This window comes from Mastomys coucha, unplaced genomic scaffold, assembly GCF_008632895.1.
Source record: "Mastomys coucha isolate ucsf_1 unplaced genomic scaffold, UCSF_Mcou_1 pScaffold16, whole genome shotgun sequence".
Lineage (NCBI taxonomy): Eukaryota > Metazoa > Chordata > Mammalia > Rodentia > Muridae > Mastomys > Mastomys coucha.
Window position 1 is genome coordinate 51,051,449 of NW_022196898.1, and position 8,654 is coordinate 51,060,102.

At 44.8% G+C, this 8,654-nt stretch overlaps 1 protein-coding gene across 2 annotated transcripts in view; it reads left to right on the forward strand.

The window, feature by feature from the left end:
* Positions 1–1,620: 1,620 nt before the first annotated feature.
* Positions 1,621–8,654, forward strand: part of Dennd2c (DENN domain containing 2C) — a 63,959-nt gene continuing 56,925 nt past the window's right edge. Inside the window, exon 1 of one of the 2 annotated variants that reach the window (XM_031375022.1) lies at positions 1,621–1,736. The gene's annotated coding sequence lies outside the window, so the exon portion shown is untranslated. The other variant, XM_031375024.1, reaches the window with a different exon arrangement.

Consider the following 8,654-nt stretch of genomic DNA (forward strand, 5'->3'; position numbering starts at 1 on the left):
GACTTATCACAATGAAACGAGAGCAAATTCCTGCGTGTGTTTTCACTTTCTGCACAGGTAGCCGTGAGCTTAGGTGTGTCCCTTAGGACATGCTTGCACTAGCTGTGGGGTAAGACTTCTCTTCCTGTTCTTGAAGTTAAAATTTCTGTTTGGTGAATATTTATCAAGAACCTGATTTTATTTCATGTTGGCTTCCTAGTCATTAAAATAATACAAATTACTAAATATTATCCTTAGACTTAAAGGACACCTCTCACCATTAGGTGTAGCTCCATCTTACCCATGAGAGGGCAGTAGAATACACGCATGTAATTAAGATTCTTGGAATCTTCGAAACGTAAATCTTTTTTTTTTTTTTTTGGTTTTTCGAGACAGGGTTTCTCTGTGTAGCCAGGGCTGTTCCTGGAACTCACTCTGTAGACCAGGCTGGCCTCGAACTCAGAAATCCGCTTGCCTCTGCCTCCCAAGTGCTGGGATTAAAGGCGTGCGCCACCACTGACCAGCGAAACGTAAATCTTAAAAATACTGTTTTAATCCCAAATTTCATCTTGTACAACTATCTGTGATACTTTCCAAACAGATTAGATTAAATGCAAGTTGTGGTGGCTCAGGACTATGCTGGCACTCCAGAAGCAGGGGTAGAAGGATGAAAAGTTTGAAAAATAATAAAGAACACACATCTCTACATTTAAAGACATATACACTAGGTAAGGGATCAATGGAGTTTACGGTTTATTCCAAACCATATTCACATTTATTTCCTCACTAGAGTGTTTTAAAGGAACTGTCAATACTTCTCCCTCACGGTAGAAAGTAATCCTTTTATTGTCCCTACCTCATGGCTTCACAAGGGATTGGGACATGCTGCTTTTTTTTTTGTCTTGGTTGAGTGACAGTCATCTGAGATGTGTAATTAAACACCTCTCTGTGGCAGTCTTCTATTTTGGTACCTCCGTGTGAACAAGCCAGGGAAGTTTGGTTACCAGACACAAGGTCGGATGGAGTGGGTGAGATGCAGTGGGGCGGGGCACGGTGAGGTGGGGCAGTTAGATCGTGCTGGGAAATAGATTCCACTCATCCCAGTCTCGCAGAGTGAAACTAGGCTACTCTTGCAGCAGGCACAGAGCCATGGGCATACCTGAGCAAGATCGTGTAGTAGGGAGCGCTTAAGCGTGAGTCTCAACCGGGTGTGGCAATCGAGTCGGCACTAAGCATCAAAGGCATCCGGCTTGGGAGTCCCAACCTGGGGCCAGGTGCCTTATTGGCATCTCTCTACTAACTGACATTCCCGAGGAATGTTTGCTCCCTGAGCTGCTTTGGGGTCTTCTTTAAGAAGCTGCCGTTTGGCTCCTCTTGTTTCTACTAGGCTCTGCCTTGCTGTGCGGGTCTGTCGCGTGTAGTCGCGCAGACCGTAGATTCGAAGATAGAGCTTTGGCTCCAGGCCTGGTCAGGGGCTGCAACGTGCAACCAGTGTGAGCCAACACACTCTGGTACCCCAGCGCCGGGGGCGGAGAGACCGCCTGGCGTGGGTCCTGAGCCTGGAGAAGAGCCCGGGAGGGGCAGAGCCTTACTGGGCGAGCTCGGGGGGCGTGGTCAGGCCGGAGGGGCGTGTCTTAGCCTGGAGGGCGGGGACTGCGGACCTGCGGGGGCGGGACGAAGAGGTTGGCGCTGGATCCCAGAGGCCCCGGACGCCGGGGCTGGGATCCCTGCGCGAGGCGGCGTTGCGGCCCAGGCAGGTAGGCGACGGGATGCAGCCGGGGAGTGGGGCAGTGGGACCTCGGCCGCTCTGCTGTTGGCGTCGCCCCATGGCGTCCCGTGTGTCCGTGGTCAGCCGAGAGCTGGGTACCTCGGGCCAGGGGAAAGCGGGTGTCAGCCTGCGAGCGAGCGGCGGGCGCGGTCGGGGGCGCAGGGCCGGGGAGCCGGGGCGCTCGCCGCCGCGAGGAAAGGCGCCTAGCAGGCGGTCTTGAACTTGGACGTGCCGGGACCGAGCACTTCAAACAAGCAGTCAAGCGTGCGCGCGCGCGCTTTTGCTTCGGAACCACGGAGCAAGCACGATAAGTGGAAGTCCTCGAATAGTTTTTTTAAGGTAAAAAATCCGACAGTGGGACTGGAGTACGACGGTGGAGTAACCAGGAGAGAAGATGATGATTAGATTATGAGTCAAAAGGCTTCGCTCTGGAGCTCAGACCCGCAAACAAACCGTCACACCTCCGCCAGGGTTAGCGCTTCCCGGTTTGTGTCCCCAGAGTGTAAAAGTGGGACGCCCATGGGTGTTCTCACGTTCTGAGAGGAATGACAGTGTTCTGCAGCATTGTTGTTTGATACACACACATGCACCCCGGAGCATATGTAGTCTGTAAAACTACTAAGTGCTTAGTACACAGTAGGCACCCTGGAAACCTTTACTCCAAAGCTACTGATTCGCCTATATCATGTTAGATAAAGTTCTAACTTCTGTTTACTATGTAAATAAGTTATCTAAGCGTCATTTCCACACAATTACCATTGTTTGAAGAGAAGAGCTATTCTTAACTGAGTCATGACATTGTCTAAAATAGCATGTTATCTGTATACTGTAGTGGAATCATTTACCATGAAGCTTGTACCAATCAGAAAATCTGTTACTTTGCCTTAGATAAGCTGAAGATATCTACTAAAGTGAGCTGAGGGTATTGCTTCAAAGCAAGACTTTCATTTGTTTTTGTAAATTCAGGGGCTGCTTATAAGATCTGAGTTATGTGGCTGTGGCTTTTGTACAGTTTTTATTGTAGACACTTTTGTTCTTTGTGTGTGTGTGTGTGTGTGTGTATTTTAGGGAGAGATGGGAAATTTAAAAAGGAATAGCAGTCTGTAACCACGAGGTTTCTACTAGGGGTAGTTAAGAGTGATCTAGAGTCATTTCAAAGACAGAAACCTGGAACTGTAGTAATTGTGTCTCAAGGCCTTTCATTAGTCTGTTGAATGTGGCAATAGACTTTTTTTAGATGCAGAAATATCAGTGTTTTTGTTTGAGAGCAGAAGGCAATTTCTTTCCTTTTCTTATTTAAAATTTAAAAGCAGGGCATGTTTGTCACCAATGTGCACAGAGTCCTGGGGTCAATCCCAGTACTTCCTAACTGGGCATCGTGGTCCGAGGCTGCCATCCCACCCGGCACAAGAGAGGTGCAAGAAGCGGCTCAGGCATTCCAGGTCACTCCTCACTATATATAGTGAGTTTGAGGCCAGCCTGGGGATGCATGTGACTCCGTAACGAAGCAAAACAAAACAAAGTTAAAAATCCTTCATATTACAGGGCTTGAGAGATACTTTGGGAAATGAGGGGGCTTCCTGCCAAATCTGAAGACCTGGGTTCAATCCCCAGGACATGTAGAAGGAATTAACCAGCTCACGTAGATTGTCCTCTGACCTCCACATGTGTCCCAGCACATTGCCCCTTCCCCAAATTAATAAATGTAATAAAATGTATTTATTATGCGTATATGTGTGGGGCACCCAAGGCTCATGTATGGAGGTCAGAGGGCCTTTTGTAAAACTTAATTTCTCCTTCTATCTCCTGGGTTCTGGGGATTGAACTCAGGCTCAGTGACTACCGAGCTAAGTCATTAGTCCTCCTTTTCTGTCCTTGTAGGGAGCTAAGTCATTAGTCCTCCTTTTCTGTCCTTGTAGGATGAGACTAGGGTCCTATGACTACGGCTATCCAGGAGCCATATCTCTGGCTCCAACTGGAAATCATATCACTTGTAAAGGGTTTGTAGTGATCCTTATGTTATAGGCAAGGACTTTAGAGCACTTACACCACCATGGAGTTTAGTGGAGTGCTAGAGGGAAATTCCCAGCACCCACATGGCAGCTCACAACTGTCTGTTCCAGGGGATCCGACGCCCTCTCATACAGACAAACATGCAGTCAAAACACCGATGTACGTAAAAATAAAAATAAATAATTTTTTTTTTGTTTTGTTTTTTTTCAAGACAGGGTTTCTCCCTGTAGCCCTGGCTGTCCTAGAACTCACTCTATAGACCAGGCTGGCCTTGAAATAAATAAATAATGTTTTTTTGTTTTGTTTTGTTTTGTTTTTTTTTTTTTGTATTTTCAAGACAGAGTTTCTCTGTGTGTCCCTGGCTGTCCTGGAACTTACTCTGTGGACCAGGCTGGCTTCTGCCTCTCAAGTGCTGGGATTAAAGGTGTACGCCACCGCTGCCCGGCTAAATAATTTTTTTAAAAGAATAAAAATAATTTAAATATTTTCAACAATTCAGTTGGATAATAGGTTTTCTTGAAACTTTTTGTTTGGTTGTTTTCTTTGTTTGTTTGTTTTTCAAGACAGGGTTTTTTTGTGTAGCCTTCTCTGTCCTTTGTTTTTCAAGACAGGGTTTTTTTTTTTGTGTGTGTGTGTAGCCTTCTCTGTCCTGGAACTAGCTCGGTAGTTCCAGGCTGACCTGGAACTCACAGAGATCTGCCTGCCTCTGCCTTCCAAGTGAAACTTAATTTTTGAAACAGAATCTTACTTTATCACCTAGGTTAGCCTTTAACTCATTATGTAGCTCAGGCTGGCCTGAAACATGGCAGTAATTCTATTTAGATTTGAGTGCTAGGATTTCAGTATTTGCCACCATCAATACTTGGCTAAAACTATTTTAAAAACAAGCTTTAAGCCTGTACTGAATAATGAGTTCATTGAGAATTTATAATATGCTGATCTTACAGGGCTAATGCCTTACATCCATCCTACTTACTGAGCAACTATCCCAAGGTGTAGTTAGAAGGCACATTGCAGGCATGCATAGGTGCACTCCTACCTAGGAGAGTATGTAGTCCTTCTGCTGAGTGGGCTAAGGAAGTAGCTGCTTTGAAAAGCTATTTTGAAAGCTGACTAACAATAAGAGTATCAGGTATTTATGGGTTCTACTCCGTGCAGGCAGTGGCCTGAATTCATTTCACGTATTAGTTTATTTAGTCCTCACGAAAGGCTCTACTGAGGGATGCTGCCATCACTGTCCTCACTGAGAGGCACAGAGAAACTGAGTAACTCGCCTGCCACTCACTTAAGTAGCAAGGGGTCAGGCTGTCAGGCTGCAGTAACACCAAACACAGCCCTCAATCTCTGCACTGTATTGAGTTTCAAATTCAGTAAGACCCAGTGAAATCTAACAGGTATTTAAAAGAAAAATTTTTATGAACTAAAAATGAGACAGACACTCATACGAGAGAGAGAGAGAGAGAGAGAGAGAGAGAGAGAGAGAGAGAGACAGAGACAGAGAGAGAGAGAGAAAAAGAGAGGGGAGGAACAGACAGAAAAACTGGTATCACAAGATATAGAGGCATGTCCAAGCTACAATTTAATTATACTTTGTATGTAAAACTTTTTTTTTTCTGATGAATGACATGGGATTCCTCTTGTTTTTATACTCCCAGCCACTTAGGGTATTATCTTAGCAATATAAGAGGTGTCTGTTTTCCAATAAGAAGTTTAAAATACCTGTTCTCGAACTGTGACTTAAATGTTAGCTACAAGAAAAAAAAATGCACCAAGCATGGTGGAACATACCTATAGCTCCAGCACTTGGAAGATTAAGTGAGGAGGCTAGGACATCTTGTAGACTCACCTGAGCTAAGAAGGGAAATCTGTCTGAAATCAATCAATCAATCAATCAATCAACCAATCAAGTCCTTATGTTTTAGTATGATAACAGAGGTCTAGACAGAATTTAATGGGAAACAGTGATGAAGGCAGTTATTCTACTTATGGTAGGGAGGGAGGCTGTAGGAAAGGTACCATATTTGAATTTGATTTTCAAGGATGACTAGGAGACTGCCGAGCAGGCAGAAGGTATGAATGAGAACCAGGAATCTGTGTGACTACACGGTATGTTTGAGAACTGTGTCCTAGTTTCTAAAGTCAGAGGTGCAGGGATGGGTAGTTGGGCTAAAAATAATCTAGAAAAAGAAAATTACAGAGCACGGTTGTTTGTTACATTAGATTACTGCAATTGCTGGGTAAGCGTGGGGGTTCAAGTCTCTGATTGGAATAAAGAAATGAGTGATTAAATTTTCAGTTAGAGAAAAGCTTTCACTGTAGAATATGGTATTGAGGGTATTTTTTAATATTGCGAAGTAGCACATATTTTTAACAAATACTCAGTGTAAAGCTATGATTCGGGGGGGGGGGGGATGAAAGAGTCTGTTGATGCTGTTATTGGAAAGACGCTGTATATTATGAGAACTTTACAACTGAGTCTAGAGACAGTGGAACCAGAGAAGGCTCCATTGGAAGTAATTAAGATTGCACACTGATGTGGTAGCTGGACTGAATGAAGCCAGGCCAAAGGCAGGGAGATAAGTTTGAAGGTTGATAAGATAGATAGGTGGCTGGGTGAGGCTGTGGAGGTACTCCAGGTGGAGCAGCTGAGGGACTGGAGTAAGAAACAAGTCCAGGGAAGAGGAGAGGGCAGACAGGAAACCAGGGGATTGGGAGTGCTCAAGGACCTATTAGCTGTGGAGAGCAAAAAACAGCAATCGTTTCACTTCTTAGCTCGGACAGCTCAGTGAATACAGGGCCCAGCTTTATTATCTTTTACATAATGGGATGATAATTGTCTCTGTTCTGAACTTGTTGGGTTTGAAGTGTCTATAGAGCATTGAGGTGCAGATGTCAAGCAAGGTCCAGAAGCCAGGATGGGCTTGGTTGGTGATGTCTCAGAATTAACCAGACTCACTCAGAAGAGATGTTCTGGTCATAAAGCTTTCGGATGAGTTTTAGTTGAAAGTTAAACAGCTTTCAGGCTGGATAGGTAGCCTGGTTAGGTAGAGTGCCCCGAGTCACTTGCTTGAAGCCCTGTGATTAGCCTCCATTATCAAGCAAAACTAGGTGTGCAGGACTCAGCACTAAGGAAGTGGAGGCAGGGTAATCAGAAATTTAAGGTCATCCTGGCCTACATGGGGAGTTTGAAGTCAGCCTGAACCTTACTCCCTAGCCCTCAGATATTTCTTTTCTTTTCTTTTTTTTTTTTTTTTTTTGAGACAGGGTTTCTCTGTATAGCCCTGGCTGTCCTGGAACTCACTCTGTAGACCAGGCTGGCCTCGAACTCAGAAATCCACCTGACTCTGCCTCCCCAAGTGCTGGGATTAAAGGCGTGCGCCACCACTGCCCGGCAGATATTTCTTTTAAAACAGGCCCTTTCAGACATTTTTAAAGAGAGGCTGGGAGTGTAGCTCAGTTGGTAGAGTGCCGTCTAAGCATGCAAGAGGCCTTGGATTTGATCCCAGACTCACACAGGCTACTTGTGTTGAAAAGGTTTGTATCCCTAGGTGAAGGAGGCATACGTAGGAGGATCAGGAGTTCAGGTCATCTTCAGCTAAATAATGAGTACAGCCAGCCTGGACGGCAGGAGACCCTGTCTCACACAGATAAGTAGATGAGGGTAGGAGAGATTGTTGAGCGCTTAGGAACACTTGCTGCAATCGCAGAGGGTCTGGCTTCAGTTCCCAGCGCCAACCATGGCACAGCAGTCCAGGGAATGTGATGCTCTCTTCTGGCCTCCACGGCACAGCACACATGTGGCACATTTGTATACATGTAGGCAAAACACTCATGTATAAAATGAAAACAAGTAAGTCTTGCCGGGCGGTGATGGCACACACCTTTAGTCACTGCACTTGGGAGGCAGAGGCAGGTGGATTTCTGAGTTCCAGGCCAGCATGGTCTACAGAGTGAGTTCCAGGATAGCCAGGGCTACACAGAGAAACCCTGTCTCGAAAAAAAAAAACAAATAAAATAAAGTAAGTCTTTTTAAAAAATCAAACAGAAATTTTCAAATAAAAGTAAGATTTACCACTCTCCCATTTATTTAAGGACAGTTTTGAGGAAGAGCCATGACTGGCTAATTATATCAGGAATATTTGAAACCTTGAAGGAGAATGTGGCTTTTTTAAAGATTTATTTATTTATTTTATGTATATGAGTACACACTGTAGCTGTACAGATAGTTGTGAGCCTTTATCTAGTTGTTGGGAATTGACTTTAGGACCTCTTCTTGCTCCGGTCAACTGCACTCACTCCAGTCAGTCGGCCATACTCGCTCAGTCCCTGCTTGCTCAGGCCCTTGGTTAGAGACCGGGCTGGTATACAAAGGGAGCTCCAGGCCAGCCCAGGATTAACAGTGAGACCCTGTCTCAGAAAGAACTGATTCCTCTCCTATCACATTAACGAGCAACTTGATGGTGTGTTCTAGAAGGCATGGAATTCTGGTGTTTGTTCTTTATTTACTGTGAATACATGCGTTCTGTATTAAGACTGAAAAGGTCCATTACTGAGCCTGTTGCTATTTTGACCACTTATGGCAGCTCGCTGTTCCAGCTGGGATTTTCAACCCTCACCCAGTTAAGTGCAAAAGAGTAAAACAAACTCCTAAGAGAACCTGACATGTGCATCATCCATGTGTTTTCCAGACTGGAAGTAATTAATACTCAGGAAAAGTTGCCTAATGAATCTTTTTTAATTTTAATATTTACATGATTTATGTTGGAATTGAAAATAATAATGAAAGAATATTTTATCTAAACTCTATGCTGTACTTACATGGTGACATGCGCATGCATGTGTTCGTGTGCGTGCGCGTGCGTGCGTGTGTGTGTGTGTGTGTGTGTGTGTGTGT